The 19,684-nt window shown below is 39.5% G+C and overlaps 1 protein-coding gene across 3 annotated transcripts in view; it reads right to left on the bottom strand.

The window, feature by feature from the left end:
- The window catches only part of Tnrc6c (trinucleotide repeat containing adaptor 6C), a 119,246-nt gene extending 99,996 nt beyond the window's left edge, over nt 1-19,250 (bottom strand). The window contains exon 1 of one of the 3 annotated variants that reach the window (XM_058572785.1): nt 19,121-19,250. The gene's annotated coding sequence lies outside the window, so the exon portion shown is untranslated. The remainder of the gene's footprint in view (nt 1-19,120) is intronic. The other 2 variants (XM_058572783.1, XM_058572787.1) reach the window with 2 other exon arrangements.
- Between the last annotated feature and the right edge of the window lie 434 nt (nt 19,251-19,684).

Here is a 19,684-nt window from a genome sequence, read left to right as displayed (position 1 = left end):
ATGAGCATAGTGGCACACACCTGTAATCATAGGAGACTGAGGCAAAAGGATGGCAAATTCAAAGCCAGCCTCTGCAACTTAGTAAAACCCTGTTTCAAAATTTAAAAAATTAAAAAATAAAAAGGCTGGGGATGCAGCTCAATGGAAAAATGTATTCCAAGAAACAATACTTGGTAGTGAGACTACTTTCAAGTTTTTACCATTAAGTATGATACTGGAAAGTTGGTCTATGAATTTATGCCATACTGATATCCTGATGGTCCTTAAACACACACACACACACACACACCCTCTCCTTTATTAGTTTAGTACTATACAAATTTACAAATTCTATTCTTTTACTCTAGAGGACCTTTCCTCAACTTGAGTTCCACCACAGAATAATGCTCCAGGTGACTATTTTTAATAGTCTTTTCACCATCCTACAAGCAAAGAAGGTAATTCATTATAGACAATGGATGTCCTAGCACAGATATGCTAGTTCTACTAACACAGATATGCTAGATCCTACTAACAAAAGCACTGTAGATTGGTACCTTAAACAACATGAACTTCTCACAGTTCTGCAGACCGGGAAGTCTATGATCATTTAAGGGCCCTTCTCTTGGCTTGTGGGATGGCTGTCTTCTGTGTGCCTACATGGGGGAGAACATAGGCAAGAAGGAAGCAAGAATACAATTTCCACTTAGGAGGGCTCCACCATCAGGACCTGATACCTCCCAAAGGCCCTATCTCCTAATGTCATAACACTGGAGGTTAAGATTTCAACATAGGAACAGGGGGAGACAAAAACATTCAGTCCACAAGACCTAGGAGATAGAAAACTCTATTAAGGGTAGACAGTAAATAATTTTGAGCTTTGTAGGCCATTCGGTCTCTGCTCCACCTACTCAGTTCTGGAGTTGAAGTATGAAAGCAGCCATGGAGAGTCTGTGGATTAATGAGCATGACACCCCAGAAATCATAATTGAGTAAAGTAAATAGCAGGCTAGACTTGGTTCAGGGCTTGAAATTTGCTGAGTTATGTCTTCGAAATAAGGATGTGATTCTGTCACTAAACTGAGTGGGAAGGATTGCTTTAGATATGACATTATTTACCCACGACTCACTGAAATTTAGTACAAACTGTAAGGACCTTGGGACATCTAAATTGTATTTTACCTCTTTCAGCTTTTTGTGCTGCTATCATTTGCCAGTTTTACTGTTTTAGAAGTTAATACTACATTAGATTTATTAATTGATTTATCCTTCCCAGTGCTCTTCATTCTTTCTTGCATCTCCAACTTCTATCTGGGATAATCTTCCTTTTACTGGAAGAACTTCTTCTTCTTTGTAAAAATATGTTTTAGTTGTAGATGGACACAATACCTATATTTATTTATTTTTATGTGGTGCTGAGGATCAAACACAGTGCCTCACTCAAGCTAGGAGTGCTCTACCACCGAGCCATAACTCCAGCCCTGGAAGAACTTCTTTACAGTTCCTTTACTGTTGATTTGCTGGTGATAAATCTCTCAAACTTTTGTTTTTCTGTCTGAGAACGTCTATATTCTACTTTCATTTTTGAATGATATCTTTGCTTGATATATATTTCCAGTTGGCAGCTACTTCTTCCACGTTCTGATTTCCATTTCCTCTGAAGAACAGATCATCAGTCTTTATTGTGGCTCCTGTAAAGATAATGGGTCTTTCTCTTTCACCTGACTTTTCCTTTTATCTGTTGAGACCTAGTCTCTCTATCTTACCCACACAGGCCTCGAGTTCCTGGCCTCCAGCGTACCTTTTGCTTCAGCCACTGGCTGGGACTATGGGCACATTCCACTATGTCAGGCTTATGCCTTTGGCTGATTTTAGGATTTGGGTTTTTTGTTTTAGCAATTTTCTCTTTATTCTTTCTTTCTTTCCTTCTCCCTCTTTTATTATAAGATTCTCAATCAGTATCTCTTTAAATATTGCTTCCGATCTATTCTTTCTGCTCTCCTGAGATTCCAACTGTAAGTATTTCAGACTTGTAACAGATCCTATTTGTTTTCTTGAATATCTTTGTTTTCCTTTTATTTTTACTTTCCATTCTTTTGTCCCTGTGCTTGGCATGGATGTCCTTTTGTAGTCTATCTTCCTGTTCACTAATTCTTCCTTCCACTATGAGTATTCTAACTATACACTTTCCTGTTGAATTTCTATTTTGAGCTATGATACTTTTCATTATAAAATTTCCATTAAGTATTTTTACAGTTTCCAGCTCAAATTCTCCATTTGTCATCTAATTTAGTGACCATAAATAATTCAACATTCCCTTAAGCTCCACATCTGATGACCCTAATATCTGTTATCTCCTGTAGATGACCTTACTGTCTTTTTCTTCATGCTTAATCTTTCTACATTCCTATTATTCGATTGACTGTTGATCTTGCATGTGAAACATTGTGTAGACAGTGTGAGGTTCTGGACAACGTTACCATCCTCTATACAGAACTGAGTTTTGCTTCTAAGAATACTTAAGAGTAGGGACCATTTGCTTTAGTCTCTTCCAGCGGATTCAACGGTTTCAGGATCATTTTTAAATTCCTCCAACTCTGAGGGTAAGTTGCTTTATGGAGGGGTGGGTTGTTCCAACTGAAATCTGGAATGTATGCCAAAGTCCTTCCTCATCTCCAAGTGTGGCTTTGAGCCTTATGCACCTGCTGAAATCTCAGCTTTCTGTTCAGCTTTTCAGTCAACTTTGGGGAGGCAAATAAAAGCCCTGGAAGGATCATGTGGCACCAAACATGATCACTCTGTCTTGTAGGTCTCCCTTCTCTCAAAAGTCCCTGATGTACTGGACTGTCCAGTGCCTTCTCACAGGTGTCAGTTCTCTTTTTAGTTCTCGGCAACAGATTGGGCAGCCACAGCTGGACTGCCTTGGCCACAAGCAGACATCTAAACAGAGGCTGACTTAGTGAACACCTCTCTAGGAAGCAGTGGGACAACCTTACAGATTTCTTTATCTATGGCTGTAGAAGAATATCAGCAGAGTTCTGTGCATACCAAAAGACAACCCTTACTTGACCTTTTTTTTTTTTAATATTTATTTTTAGTTTTAGGTGGACACAATATCTTTACTTTATTTTAATGTGGTGCTGAGAATCAAACCCAGTGCCTCACGCATGCTAGGCGAGCGTGCTACCACTTGAGCCACATCCCCAGCCCGATGTTAATATTATATTTTTAATGTTGAATTTATCTCTTTAGAGGATATTTTAAAGAAATACTGATGAATTATATTTTCTGAAAAATTATATTAATCTCAAAAACAAACCCAAAGTTAGAGTTTTGGCGACCATTTTTCATTTTTTAATATCACAATTAAGCTAGATTCATTAAATAAACTGGATAATTATCCCTCTAAATTCCAAGACAATTTAAAAGTAACTACAAAACGTATGAACATCTGAAAAGGAGAAACTCTTAGGAGATACATTCTTTTCTTTTTTCTTTTTCATGGTGCTGGGAATAGACCCCAGGGTCTCACACATGTTGAGCACAAGCTCTACTACTGACCTGCACCCTCACATCCTAGGAGATAAATTATTTTATAATTAAAATTTTGTCCTGGTTCTACGTGGGTTTTTCTGTATTCTTAAGAGAAGTATGACTATTTTTTTTTTAAATATTTATTTATTTATTTTTCGGTGGACACAACATCTTTGTTTGTATGTGGTGCTGAGGATCGAACCCGGGCTGCACGCATGCCAGGCGAGCGCGCTACCACTTGAGCCACATCCCCAGCCCAAGTATGACTATTTTTAAAGTTAAGATCCGGTCCTAGCACAAAGCTAGAGCTCAATAAATATTGGTTTCCTTTTGACTTAAAAAACAACAATAACAACAACAACAACAAAACAACAACAACAAAAACCCTGCTTTTTGTTTTTCACTATGTTATAAAACATATTTTGTTTCGGAGATGGGGAGTTCCTTTTTATTACCCAAAACTTTAGAATTACTGGAGGTTAGAAAGGTAGAAAAGTTGTTAATAGAATTGAAAATGAGGTATTTTTATTCACTACAATTTAATCACTCTAACTCATCAAACTTTGAAGAGAAACTTGATATCAGAAGATAGTATAGGTAATCAATCATTTATGCAATATTTACTGAGTATCTACTAGGTATCAATCAATAAGCTAAGTTTTATCAAAACTACATTAAACATGAATCCTGCTTTCAAGGAGTTTATCATCTAGAAGAAGGAAGAAAATCTATACAAATATAATCATCATAAAGTGTTGAAGGTCTAAGTACTACAAGAAAGACGCTACCTAGAAACATTTGCCATATGATTCATACACTCTGTATTCTGAGTAGCAATGTTAAGCATTCTATTTTACTTCTTCCTCTTTAACCTAACTCTAAAATGAAGGTGAAAATCAAGCTATAAGTGACTATGTATCTTATGCATCTGATCCTACAGAATAAATTCATCAACAAAGAACCAACATTACCACATTATGATTATTAAATGCCAAGGGAGATATTTTTATAAGTATTTCTGGAAACTTGACTGGCTTCTCTGTATGAAATAAATTGACAATGTGATCACAAGAAGATATCCTGATATTCTTAAAGAATATAAATTTGATCTCTATCCCTCATCTTTTCTCAATTATTTTTTATCTATCTATGCATCTATCCATCTGTCCGTCCATCCATCCATCCATCCGCCTTTCTTTGCGGTACTAGGAGATTAAACCAGGGGCACTTTACCACTGACCCCAGCTTTTTTATTTTTTATTTTCAGACAGCATCTCATTAAGCTACCCAGGCTGGTCTCCAATCTGTGATCCTCCTGCTTTAGCCTCCTCAGCCACTGGGATTACAGACACACACCACCATGCCTGGTTTCAAATAATAATTTTATAATCCAGTACTTGTGGATATTTTCAGGCTAAAACATCCTCCCCACCTTACAAATTATATCAAATTGATTATATGGTCATGTTCATGATAGGGTTAAAAAACATGTTTTTTTAAGTTATAGTCATGAAAGCACAAGGAAGCACAAAGTGTGACAGTGAGGAGCAGACTGCATACCTTCTGTGGGCACACCCACAAACCAAGGCTCTCACACTCTTTGCCTAGTCCTGACAACAACCTGTGACGGTGCCCATCATCACCAACCTCTTCCAGCTAAGTAAATGAAGGTCATGGAAAACAAAAACAACCCTGAAGTCATCTAGCCGATTAGTGGCATTCCTAGAAATATAACCTAGAATTGACAACTCCCAACACCACACTGCCACAGTGGTCCTCAAATACTGGTTACGGGCAAGTGAGAAAGTTTTATGATTGCACAGAATGAGAAAAGTAAGGATGATGAGGTAAACTTTCATAGGTACATTTACTTAATTTATAGGACTCTTCTGTAAGATGACATCCTTTCTATAATAACATTTACTGGTGGCAGTTTTTTATTCAAGTGTCTTATATGCCAAGACTAAAAAAGATGGCCACCATATGTTGGTTACTATTTTTATTGTTAAAATTTTACTTGTATATGAAATTCCAAAGTCTAATGACAACCCTACTTCTCTCCCTCCCTCCCTTCCTATGGTTCTAGGAACTTAGCCCAAGGGCACTCTAACAATGAGCTATATCCCCAGCACTTTTTGTTTTTATTTTGATACAGGATCTGGCTAAGTTTCCCAGGCTGGATTCAAACTTGAATTTCTTCTTGCCCCAACCTCCCAAGTATCTGGGATTGCAAATGTGGGCCACTGCACTGACTATCATGCTTTCCTACATTTTGAAAAGAACAGATTTTTATCCCAAAAAGAAAAAAATTTGATTAAATAATACTAAACAACAAAAAATTACCTTCTTATAAGAATGACAAATATTTTGAAAACTGCCATGTGTAGCTGCATTTATAGGCAAACTCATGAAAGGCACAACGTTCCCACCATCATCTTTCCAGTGATACCCAATTTTTAAAATGTTGTTTCTGTTCCCCTCAACCATAGTTCCTCACATCCCCTCTCACCAACATACTTCAAAACTTAACCTTGACAGATATGTTCATGTGGTGAAGGTTTCACAAGTGTATACATATATGAAGGTTTTATTGAGCTGGGCATGATAGCACATGCCTTAATCCCAGAGACTTGGGAAGCTGAGGCAGGAAGATCCCAAGTTTGAGGCCATCCCAGGCAACTCAGAGATTCCCTGTTTCAAGATAAAAAATAAAAAAGGCTGGGAATGCAGCTCAGTGGTGGAACACATTTGGATTCAAACCCTTGCAATGCAAAAGGAGGAGAAAGATTTAGTGAAAGGTATATTGTAAATACATGCAGATTAATTTATGTAGGAAATAAACTTTAATATAAAATATGCTTTTTAAAAAACTTTACTAGGGGTAATAAGATATCTGGGCATCAAACAACTGACTAGAAGAATTTTCTTTCTTGTCTTTTTCTTTTTTTGGTACCAGGGATTGAACTCAGAGCCACATTCCCAGTCCCATTTTGTATTTTATTTAGAGACAGAGTCTCACTGAGTTGCTTAGTGCCTCGCTGTTGCTGAGGCTGGCTTTGAACTCAAAATCCTCCTGTCTCAGCTTCCCCAGCAACTGGGATTACAGGCATGCACCACTGTGCCCAGCTGGGAGACTTTCTTTCTAATCCTCCTTAGTGTCATATTTAAATTGTATTAACTGGGTTAAGTTTTTACAAATCCTGATTTCTTGAATTGCCTTTCTTGTGTTATTTGCAACATGAACTTTAAATAAAAGTTTGCTATTTTACAAACTGTCTTTCTCATTTACCTATGCTAAAAAGGCATAGAACTAGTTTTCTGCAAGATGCGGCTCTCTGATCTCAGCAAGTCATATATACCTCTCTGGGTCTCAGTTTTCTCTTCTGTAGACTCCCTACTACACAATCCACTTCCCCCTTGCTGGTATCAAATCTGTGGCCTCCTGCATGCTAGCCAAGTACTCTTCCACTAAGCAACAAATACCCTCATCCTAGAATTATGAACTTTATTGTTCCTACATATTTTATAAAAACAAAACAAACAACTCAGAACTATGAACTTGAAATTGTTTTAGTTAAGACTTATTCTTGGAAATTGCTGATAAGCAGAATACTATGCTTATTAATAATATTGTTACTGCAACCCATTATCACCATTATCCAGACAGGATGTAGCAGTCTAATATGAACCCCCGCCAAGATCAAGCAAACAGACACCTTCCCATTTTTAATAAAAAATAAAGTTAAAATGTTTAATAAGTATATCCAATTTTTTTTTGTGTGTGTGTGTGGTGGTGCTGGGATTGAACCCAGGGCTTTGTGCATGCAAGGCAAGCACTCTACCAACTGAGCTAGATCCCCAGCCCAAGTATGTCCATTTGAATGTGCACTTTCAGATCACACCAATTACATCTTAAGATAAAGGCTTTATTCTTCCTTTAAAAAAAAAAAAAATTTATAGCTGGGTACAGTGCTACACACCTGTACTCGCAGCAGCACAGGAGGCAAGGCAGGAGGATTCCAAGTTCAAAGCCAGCCTCGGCAATTTAGTAAGGCCCTAAACAGCCTGGTGAGACCATGTCTCAAAATTAAGAACAAAAGGGGTAGGGATGTTACTCAGTGGTTAAGCACCTCTGAGCTTAACACCTGATACCAAAAAAAAAAAAAAAATTATAGTGAATTTACAGAGTTATGTGGTCATAATAATCATCATTCAGCATCCAGGTTCAGAACATTTTCATTACTCCCCAAATATTACTCATCCCATTTGTAGCCAATCCCCTTTATTGTCAGTCCTAAAATACAACCAATATACTTTTAGATCCTTATAGATTTGTTTTTTTCTGAAACTATTCCATAAATAAAATCTGGTTTCTTTCACTTAATATATCTTTGAGGTTCATCTTTGTTCTGGCACATATCAGTACCTCTTTTATCACTGAATACCCTTCCACTGTACACACATATGACGACCGACACCTCCTTTATCCATTCACCAGCAGGTGCCATTTGGACTCTTTCCACTTGTTGGGTTCTATGAATGTCATCCATGTTCGTGCTCTCTGTAGACACGTGGTTATCTGTCTTAGGTTAGAGAAGGAGCAGAGGAACTTATTGGATAGTATGATGAATTTATATTTAACTTTTTTTATTTTTAGTGCTGGGGATTATTTACTAGTTCTGGTAACTTTTTTGTGGATTCCTTAGGGTTTTTCTTACATGCTGGACCATGCCATGTGTAAGTAAGGACAGTTTACTTCTTTTCTCTAGGGACTTTTTTTGTTATAGCACAGCTATAATTTCCAGTATAATGTTGAAAAGACCTGAAGAGAATTGATGTTTTTTTCTTGGTCCCAATTTTAGGAAGAAAGCTTTCAGTCATTTGCCCCCTTCAGTATGATGTTAACTTGCTGTAGTTTGTACTTTTTTTTACATATGCCTTTTTTATCAAGATGGGCTTGAGTAGTTTAGGCTGGTGATATTAAACTTGAGAATCTTCAGTGGGTATGCATGTTTAGTCACAGGATTGAATGAGATCATCAAAGGAGCAGAAAAGGGAAAACTTACTAGACTAGGAGTAAAGTTAGGAGAAGCTTTCATAAAGATGATTGGCTCAAATGTTAGGAATTTTAGGAAATTTAGAATTTGAAAAGAATAGAAGTCAATTTAAGCACTGTATAAGCCAAAGATGTGAAATAAATGTTATCACATGACAGCATGTCAAAATTGTGACCACTGGATATGTTAATGATATCACTAACAGATTAACTTAGAGAACAAATTCAAAAGACCTAGGTCTCCAGGTAAAGAGACATTTACAATATGGACATATTCACATTAGTCTTATTCTATCTATGTTTTTAAACTTACAAGATCCTTAAATTTTCTCCTGCTAAAATTAGAGCTACATTCCATGTCTCCTGTTTTTTTCTATATCCATAAGCCTCTCTACTACTCTGTCACTTAACATGTATTTCTTCTGAAAACTATGATATAAAATTTAATAAAATCACTTCCAACCCAGGCAGCCAAATAATGAATCAAAAGATAATATGCTTATGCAAAACCAGGTACCTGAATCTCCATGTTTAGTGAGTCTTTAAGGCAGACACATGGTTCCTGCAAACTTTTTGTGTTGAAGAACCAGAAGAAAGATATAGTGCAGAAGAAAAATGGGTCAAATGAGGGAAATTGCTTTCCAACTGAGATTTGAGATTGAATAGGAAGTGGATGAATTAGAAGAAAGGCTGCTATCACCCATTCACATGCTGCTCTTATATATCAAAGGCGGCTTCCTTCCAGCTTACCCCATTAACTAAAGCACTCTAGTTTCAAGGTGACACAGATTTTTTTTACAGAAATGTCTTCTCTCTTTTTATAACTTGGATCAAAACTAGAATCCCTTTAAATGGGCTTAAAATTTTCAGTAATGTTAATTTTCAAGTAATGCTCCAAGAAAAACTTGCTACTGTGGCAGAAAAAACAAAAAACCAATCCATGAGTTCTGTTTGTCTTCCAGGCACACTCCTGCCTAAGCTGCATTGCTAATGCCAGAGTCAGAAATTGGGGTGGGGGTTTTCAAATATAAATAATGTTTCTTGTAGACAAATCAAAGTAGTGTTCTTTTAACATTTCTTTAGGGCCTCAAATGATACTATCTAGGCGGTAAACTTCCAAACCATTAGAAATATGTAACATCTGATAAAAGGTTTTTATGAACAGTTCAAATACTACAGATCAAATTTGGGGCCCCAAAGACTTCTCAGATTTTTAAAGGTAATTAAAATCAGTCTGAACATGGTGGTACAGCAGCTGTGGACTGAAATCTTCAACCAACAGACTTAGCAGCATACAACACAGAAGAGAGGAGAGCACCCTGTTCACTCTATGGCTGCAAACCAGGCATTTATTCCCATCTCTAAAGCAAAAAGCTTCAGGAGAACAAATGGAAACAAGGGGGAAGGATGTGGGAAAGATAAATAAAAAGCAAGAGAAACTAATGGCTTTTTTTTTTTTTTTGGTGTTCCCGCTAGCAGAATACTGAAATTGATGTTCACTGATTTAAGATTTAGTTGGCAAATCACAAGTTAAAAGAAAACATTTTCTTAGGCTCTAGGACCTACCTAATCAAAGTTTTGCCACCTAATTAAATAGGCATATGTGTAAGCTACTTAATAACTACATCTATAAGCTGGGGTTCATCGCAGTAGCAGAGAGCTTGCTTAGCAAGCATGAAGCCCGCAGCTGGATCCCCAGCACCATAAATAAATAAATAAACATCATAAATCAACATGAAGTGATTTTAAGAAAAGGAATTGTGATAATATCTTTTAAAAATACCCTTACTTCCACAATCCTTCCTAAATAATAGAAAAATGAGTTTATGCTAACCAGACAATTCAAACCTAAAGTTGTAATGTGTAAGAAATGTCATACATCATTTCTGCCCAACCCTCCAGGTAACCTTATAAAAGCTGCACAAGGATCCCCAGGAGACTAAGATGGACTAATTCCTCTAAGCTGCAGCAGCCTCACACACTGAATTATGGTTGGGTCATTATTCCAAAGGACTAAAAACAGAAAAAGCATCAGATGATCAAGCTCCTGTCCCCATGATCATTTGTGGAAGCAACATCTCTGAAGAAACAGATGGCTCAAAACTGAAAAATTTTATTTTAATAGCCACAAAATATACAGATTATATAGGGATTACAAAACGAACATATTATCCCTGTTAACAAGTAACTCAATCTAATAAAAAAAAAACCAAAACAGTGAAGATGTTTTGCATTAATCTGCAAGGGACTATGCTGGGGTTTAAAATCTAAGGTGAATAGGAAAGATAAATAATAATCCTCACGTTAATTAAATAAAAACTTATTCACATGGGCTGGGATTGTGGCTCAGCAGTAGAGCACTCCTCTAACACGGGCAGACCCGGGTTCAATCCTCAGCACCACATTAAAAATAAAGGCATTGTGTTGTGTCCATCTACACCTACAAAAAATTAAAATATATTAAAAAAACTCATATACAAAAGCACAACAGTGGCTAAAATCTTACTACCCGACTGTGGGAAGATAAAAAACTATTTTATCCATTTGAAAGCTTTCCTACCCCACTCCAAAGGAGTAAAAAAGAAAGGTCCACTTAGTTGTTTTAATTTTTTTCTTTGTGAAAAGATAATTTATTATTCCTGGCTGGGAGTGTAGTTCAATGGTAGTGAACTTTTTTAGCTTGCATGAGGCAAAATTTGATCCTCAGCACTGGGGTAAAAAAAAAAAAAAAAAATCTCTTCAAGTTTAAAGAGTATATTAAATTTATCAAATCTTTAAAAAGTACTAGTAACTTCAACACAGCTGTTACTGGTGATGCTCCAGTTATAGTTCAATCTTACATTTCCTTGCAACTCTGTGAAGATTTTTTTTTTCTGTCATTATTCCATATCCATGAAGTTTACTGTAAATGTGGGACTGTTATATAAAGTCTGGGTTAAGAATTTTTTATGAGCATGATACTAAGAAAATTTAATTTCATTGAAAGTATTCACCATAATTCATAGCATAGTCCTATTATTACATGCCTCATTACAAGCTTGGATTTATGCTGTTGACTCAAATCTCTACTAGGAATGCAATCTCATATAATAAACTCTCCTAAAACTGCTATCTAATGTGTCATCTTTCCCTAGTTAGTATCTAATATTAGGATTTTTTGGTTTTGCCTTGCTAGAGACTGAATCCAGGGCCCACTAAACAAGTGCTCTACCACTGAGCCACATCTCCAGCCCAGCATTAAGAAGGACTTAATTCAAAGTCTGGCCCAGTCTAAGAAAAAAAGCAAGCACTAGCTGCCTCACCTCTTAGAACCCAATCCTTCCAACAACTGACACCAACCACTGTATATTATTTTGTCCTGGAGAGTCTTCCTAACACTTTTTCAGTTTCACCCCACCATTATGCTTGTCCAAGCTTGCACCACTTCACAGACAGCTATAACAGACATAGTTTCAATGCTGTACCTCCACTCAAAGGGAGTTTCCTATCTACCATTTGAGAAGTCCATCAAGCCCATCAACAGCCGTTCACAGTTCCCCACCAAACTATGGAGGTCCTACCCAATGCAGCCCCTTCTAAATAAACCTCACTCCAATACAAAACCCTCCCTTACTGTGAGTCCTCAGTGCTGATTTACTCAATAAATGTACTGGCCCATACTATGTCCCAGCCATTGTGTTAGACATGTTCTAAGATAGTCCCCAAATGTGGCTTGCCCATTTATCTCCTTGTAGAATATCCTTTTCATCCAAGCAAATGCTTTCAGTCTCTCAGGACCCATTCATTTCAAGCCAAGTCTTGTCTGTCACACTGACCCACAGATCCTCTATTCTAAATGACTAACTGAACACTCTCTCCCTGCATTTCCCATTTAGTTTTGTTTTAAATGGAACTTTTAGTTCTCCTGAGCCAAAAGGTATCAGGGAAAACCATGCTCAGTGGTCATACAAGTTTGAGAAATACTGAATTAATAAAGTTACCTTTATTAGCATATTTCCTTTTCAGCTAGACTTCCCAAGTGTCTAATATTTTGATTTGCATCCTCAAGTGGGAGGCTGTGCCATTACATACTACCTAGATTTTTGTTGAATGTGTATGTGGCTTTCTTCAAACATTTACTGCTGGCTCTCTTTTTAAACCTTGTTTAAAAAAGCTTATTTAGGGCTGGGGCTGTAGCTCAATGGCAGAGTGCTTGCCTAGCACGTGTCAGGTGATCCTTAGCACCACATAAAGAGAAACAAAATAAAGGCATTCTGTCTACAACTACAGGGGGGAAAAAAAAACTTGTGTAGTGCCCCTCTCTCTCAGCATCACTAGCAGAACAACTCCAGGAGAACAGGGAAAGTGCATTTCCTTCACTGTGGCTGCTGCAGGAAGAAGGCATGTAGTTTTCGTGGAATAAAGGAAGGAATGGGACCAGGCTTGGGCTTTAGAAGGCAGAACAGTGGAATGAGGAGGAGCTCAGGCTCTGGCATCAGAGGACCTAGACACACTTATCAAGGCTCCACCTTTGGGCAATTATTCAACCTCATCAGTCACAACTTCCCTGTATATAAAATGAACAGAATACCAGTACCTACACCTTACAAAATGCTGCTGAGGATTGGATGAGCTAACACACAGAAGATGCTCAGAAAGCATTTAGATAATACTAGCAGTTAGATTGGTGGGACACAGTGGAAAAGAAGAAAGATTAACTAAGAGGTTATTAAAATAAACAAAGCTATTTCTATGTATGAGGGCTTTGACATATACTGAGTTTAAATTTTGGCATCACCTCCTACAAGCTGTAAATGGAAATTACTTCCTTTTTTGTGTCTCTACCTGCTCATCTACAAAACGGGAATAATAAAAGCAACCACTTTAGAGGAGTGCTGTAAGGATTAAATAATACCCATGTTCTTGGCACACAATAAATGCCCAAATATTAGTTGTACCTATTTGAGGATTATTTTAAAACAAATCTGGTTGCCTGAGAAAATATTAAATACTCTCACCCAACCTTGCAAATGCACTTGCTCCCACATGATGATCACCTTCTTCCCCTGCTGCGACCCCTACCAAAAGAAACCCTGTCCAAAGCATTAGCCCACAGCCTCCTGAAGAGCAGCCTGTTGAGTTTCCCCCACTGCACACTCTCTCCTTGCTCTCAGTTTTTTATATTTCCTATGCAGTGTGAGAGGACATAATGCAACCCAAGAATAATTTTGCATCCCCTCTCTTTTCTATTTTTTTAAAATATTTATTTTTTAGTTGTAGTTGGATACAATAACTTTATTTATTTTTATGTGGTGCTGAGGATCGCATGGCCTCGCACGTGTTAGCGGAGTACTGCTGAGCCCCAACCCCAGCATCGAATCCCCTCTCTCTTAATTTCTGAACGACCCTTGTTGACATTGTTTCCAGGCAAGAATGGTTGCAAAGGCATAGGCTGTGCCTGCGCTGCCATTTCCCAATTTCAGATCTTAGTTTAATTCCCAGTTGCTATTTTAACTTAGGTTTTCCTGGCTTATTAAAAGAGCAATTAAAAATAAATTATCTTTGGGAATAAAAAGTAAACAATACCTTTGCCAGGCTCAAGCCAAGCAAATGATTTTAGCTGAGAGAGATCTTAGTGTTAATAGCTAGACTGTACACATAAAATGAATTCAAATGATACCCATTCTCAATAACCATTTTGCCATAAATTCGCATTTGGCATCAGTCAGTAATGTCAAAAGACAGTCTGCATGTTGGTAAAGGAGTCAATTATAGACAGGAGTTATCCAACTGCTGAGGAAAATGACTTGATGTTTTGAATCACAGGCCTGCAGTCAGAGGATAGATGTTACAAAGGTATAAAGAGGATTCACTTCTAAAAGGTCCAAAGAAGGAAAATAAAGGCTTTAAAGTAAAGAAAAAAAGAGCTGTTCAAATATTTGTATCCTAGAGGATCACAGGAACCGTTTGTAATCATACAAAGAGCTGGTGGTCACAAAAAATACTTATGATGACGGCAAGCTGACATAATTGTACACTGTATTTCACTTTCATACATGTGAAATAAAAATTGAAACTTTTTGTTGTCTCAGAAAGGTTTATGAAGAAGTAAAGTAAAAACTATGCCCCGTCAGACCAATCCATCCTGCAGCTCTCTGGAAGCCAGCTTTGAGACTCCTTGAGCCATGTGGCTCATGATCACGTATGTTTCCTGTTGTCTCCAACAGGAAAGATGTGTTGCAGCAAACAAGCAAAAAAAGAGGAAGGTAGGCGGTGAGACAGGCAACTCAACACTCCTTGGAACAAATACTTAAAATTCAATGGCCCACAAGAGGCATATATTTAGAAGCTGTATTTTTGTCCATTTTATATATCATAGAAAATCAAAGTCCGAACACACAGCTGGGACTCAGAGGGCCATCAAGAATATTAAGAGTTGAAAACAGCAGTGAAGGTTGCTTTCCCAAATCTGCCCCTCTTGTTGAGTGAGGTTCACAGCTCAGGAGAGTGCACCACACTATCTGTGCTGTAGCAGGGATGTTTCATGGCTGGATACCCAGATTGTCCAGCTCTGCACACATCTCTGTAGTTTTTTGAGGGTTGCATGGGAGGAATGCATTCTTAACAAATAGTTCTCCATCCCTGCAACAGCTTCTTCATTCACTGAAAACATCTGATGCCAAGAAAATAATTTATTTTCAGTATAATTCTAAAAATGACACTAAGGGTATAGACTTAATCATTTTTTAACATGTATAACCTTCTTATACTGCAACTGGAGAATTTAAAAACACACATTCTACTTTTCATTAGACAAGTAAACAGCTTAGATGCAACAGAAACCTTGTATGACTATTTTAAAGAGGTACTCAATGCATTCTCTGGGTAAGGGTTACACATTGCTTGGTTTCAACATCACACACACTCTACCCAAGGTTAGACAGTTATTTCTGGCACATAATCTTTATATTTTTAATAATTCAATTCCTGAAAAAGTTGTGTATAAGCTGAAAATCTGTAAATAGAAACACATTTATTACATTAAAGTCTACTTCAAGGAAGCTTACTGTGTATTATTTTGCTTAAAAAAATGCTGTCCTCACAACTGCACAATTATTTAAAAGCTAGTTCGTAAAAATTTAGATAGTCATAGTTAGACAAAATCCAAGACCTACTTTCCACAAAACGATTGGCCAGTTTTCATTTGACATTTTGCTCTCCCTATTGCAATCTCTGGCATTTGCAGACCAAAATGATTAAGATGTTAAGTATCTTTACTAAAAAACTAAAATCCAATCACCTTTGCTGTGAAAACAGCTGTGGTGTGAGAGACTGTATCACCTGTACTTTTAAGATATTTCACCACTGCTCATCTAAAATATGGGAAGACCCTCTGCCACAGAGTTTGAAAAAAGGCAAAAACAACAACTACAACAACAAACATTTAATTGTCACAAAACTGCAAGAAAGAAGCCAAAGCACTTTCAAAAGAAACAAAAACAACCCAAACCAAACAGATAAAAACAGTCACCTGGCTCTTCCTGCTTCCTCAGAACCCTTCTTACTAGCCTGCTGGGGGCTCCAGCTGCTTCCTGCCCCCTCCACTCATCTTTCTCCAGGGTGTCCATAAATCTGTCCCTGCCTCCTTCTCCGTTTCTCATGCTTCTTTACAAGCTTTAGTTCTGAGTGGTTTTTCCTTGCTCCATTCCCGGATCATTACTGTCTCAGACACTATCCTGATATGTGGATGAGCCTCAGACTCACAGCCAACCTATTTTCTTTCTTATAAATCTTCTCAAATAGCACCTTTGCACAATAAACCCTAAGTGGTAAATAGTTTTCTAAAACATACATCTGCAACCTAATGGATCCAATTCCTACTGGGGAAGACCACAAAGATCTATATAAAAGCCTCTTTAACCTTAAAATGTTAAACTATTAGGGAACTTGTATAACGCCAAAGACACTCTATCAACTCAAATAAAATAATGGACAAATAAATTAACTTGTTCTTTTTTTTCCCTTTAAGTCAATTTAGCATCTTTTTCCTGGGTTCCAAGAGAGCAAGCTTACATTCAGGACCACCTACCCTTCCTTGCTGTTGAGGAGGTGATAAAAACAGACAACACTGCAGGAATTTTATCCTTCAGGTCTTCCCAACCGAAAGCTGTCTTCACTATGGAAAAAAGCTGCACAACTCCAGTTCTGACTTCCCCATCCACAGGCTTGGTTTTGGAAATGAGCCAGATGACAACATTTGGAAAAGCACAAAATTTATCTCAGTAAAGCTTTTTGTTAAACTAAAAAGGTGGTATTGGTGAGAGATCCTATAATTTAAAGTCTTGTATACTCCCTATATGACTTATTTTTTAATCTTCCACATCAGAACATCAAATGAAACAATCCATTCCCCTTCCCTGTTCCTCATAATCAGGACTCTAATGGCAACTACTTATTCCAGAACTCCTGAGCCAACTAAGTACAAATACAAACCTGTTACAAAATAATCTGTGTTAAAGTGTTAAAATACATGCCACTTGGGGGAAAAAAATACAATAATAAACATTGTAAAGAAGAAAATCTAAAACCAACATTCACAAGTATCCCAAACTACTATCAGAACATTTAAATACCAAAATGAAATTAAGTCCTATGACAGACCAGTGTCAATTCTTACTTAATTTCACACTCTAATAGTAAAACCAAGGCAATGGTCAAATTGGTTTGGACAAGAAGCATGGAAGTAGAGTTCAAAATCAGATTCTTTTTTTTTTTTTTTTGGGGGGGGGGGATTTATTTATTTATTTATTTTTTACAAAGCTCTTGACATATCATATAATTAAATCAAGAGTGTGTCTATGTGTGATGTACTTATTTTACCATTATCATTTGCTCCCCAGTACCAAAAGAAAAAAAAAAGCAGCAATTAGTGAAACTGAAAACAGAAAAATTAAAAAAAAAAATCAATGAAACAATTATTATTTGCTTAATTATCAATTTCTTATGACTCAATGTGAGAGAAAAAAGATTATAAGAATATCTATTCTTTTGCAAATACAAATACTAAAGCTTTATTTAGAAAAAGACCCTTTCAGTACACATAAACAAAGTTTCAACTAGTCAGACCACATTTTGCTCTTTAAACACAATAAAATTAATTCAGATAATACAACTAATTTTTAAAACCTTACTTTGTATTATATTCCCCAATAACAGCATCCTAAAGATGCCACACTGAAGTGTTCAAAGCCCATCACTACCTCTGTTGTTCTGGAATAATGTAAATTTCTTCAAGGTGCCCTCTGCCTATCAAGTTCATCTGACCTAGGGCTAAGTTTTATCATTTATCCTTTCACTTAGTACCGAAGGAAGTCTGGAAAGGATATATAATAGCACTTCCCACACAGTTTAAACCGGCCATCGCTGTCCTCTGAAATCATTTAGGCCACATTCCAGCGTATCCATTCAGTTACCCCAGTCTAAATGTATGAAATAACTCACACAAAATAAGCTTTGTGCTGGGTCAGATTACATTCTGAGATGTACAAACCTCTCTCAGTGATGATCATAAACTGACGGGCCACCTATACTGGCCCAGGACATCAACTGAACACCAGCTACCGAGAAAAACCATCTCAGCAACACAATGGATTAAACCAGCCAGGAGGCTCCAACTTGCAACTCCACATTCTACTTGGACATCCACAGAGCACCATTTTGAGTTCAGAACCTGCACTTCACGCCCAGAAATCAGCGAGCAGACCACTCAAATGGAGGTTTCATCTGGCAAAGCTCTGAGACAACTAACTGCGTACTGTCAGATACCTTGGAACGCAATAGGTGCAGCCGAGACCCAGCGGCTCCTCCTCCCCCAGCTCCCGCACAGCATCCCAGCACAATCCTTCATCTTCGCCAGGATTTCTAAATCCCTGGCCAGCTTGCGCGCCAACAGTCTCTTGACCAGGTTAACGCACAGGGACCCCGTATATTCTCATCTTCACACTTTAACAGATGCAAATCTATTAATTAAATCTCGTCCACGAAGCAAAGGTGCAAATAAGGCATCCCTAAAAGCAGAGGTGGCGACGACGCGCTCGGATTTCGTTATCTGATAACGCTGCAGATGTTGTGCGGCTCGTTCTCCTCGGACGCATTACTCCGCAGTCCGCAACACCGTTACAAATCCACCTGATTTCAGACCCGCACGGCGCCCCCGGGTCCCGTTCTGCTCACCCAAACAACGCCGCGGGGGTCCCGAACCCGAACACTGCGGACCCCCGCATGCCATCCAGCGGGAACGCACAACCTGCGTGTGCCTGTCGGCTCAGGGCCGGATCTCACTCACCGCCCTCGTTTCAGATACGAGGGGACCGCGATGCTGGCGACCCACGCTCCCCACCACGTCCGCCGCGGGGCACACAGGAGGTCCGCACACCTCTTCCCGCGGCCCCGCGCTCGCGGGCTCCCTCCCGCCGGCCCGGGCCGGCGCCCCACGCGGGTCGCTCGGGGCACGGCTCCGGCTCGGCCCGGCCGAACAAAGGGCGGCGGACCTCGGGGCGGCGGCGCGCTCACCTGGGCTCCGTCCCCGGCGGCGGCTCCGCGGGGCTCCGGCGGTGCGGGCCTGGCGGCGGCGAAAGCGCACTCGGCCGCCCAGGGACCTCGGGGGCGCTCGAGCGGCGGGGGCCCGCTCAGCGCCGGCGCCGCGGACTCGGCTCCCGGCGCGGGCGGCGCGGACGGGTGGGCGGCGGCGCGTCCCGGCAGGTCCAGGTCCCGCGCCGGCGACGCCGCGACGCGCCCTCCTCCTCGCGCCCGGCGGGACGCGGCTTCGGCGCGGCCCGGGTCCGAGGCGCCGGCGGCGGCGGTCGGGGCGCGGGGCCGCTCCGCTCCCTCCGCCTCCGGCTCCGGCTCCGGCGGGCCTGTGGCGGCGGTGGTAGGAGCGCGGAGGCGCGGGACGGCCTGTCACGGGGCGGCGGGGAGGGACCGGCGGCACTCAGGGCAGCGCGGCGGCACGGCCGGCGGCGGCGGCTGCGGCTCCGGAGGCCGTCGCGCAAAGGTGCGGAGCTGCCACCGCGGCCATCTTGTTGCTCTAACTGACAAGAACCCCCCTCCCCCCACTTCAGCCAGACGGGGCGCTCG

Source organism: Marmota monax, unplaced genomic scaffold (assembly GCF_021218885.2).
Source record: "Marmota monax isolate L192 unplaced genomic scaffold, Marmota_monax_Labrador192_F-V1.1 WCK01_AAM20220418_F8-fsc00362, whole genome shotgun sequence".
Taxonomy (NCBI): Eukaryota; Metazoa; Chordata; class Mammalia; order Rodentia; family Sciuridae; genus Marmota; species Marmota monax.
The sequence above is the reverse complement of the archived record's forward strand: the minus strand, read 5'-3'. Positions and strand labels throughout refer to the sequence as shown.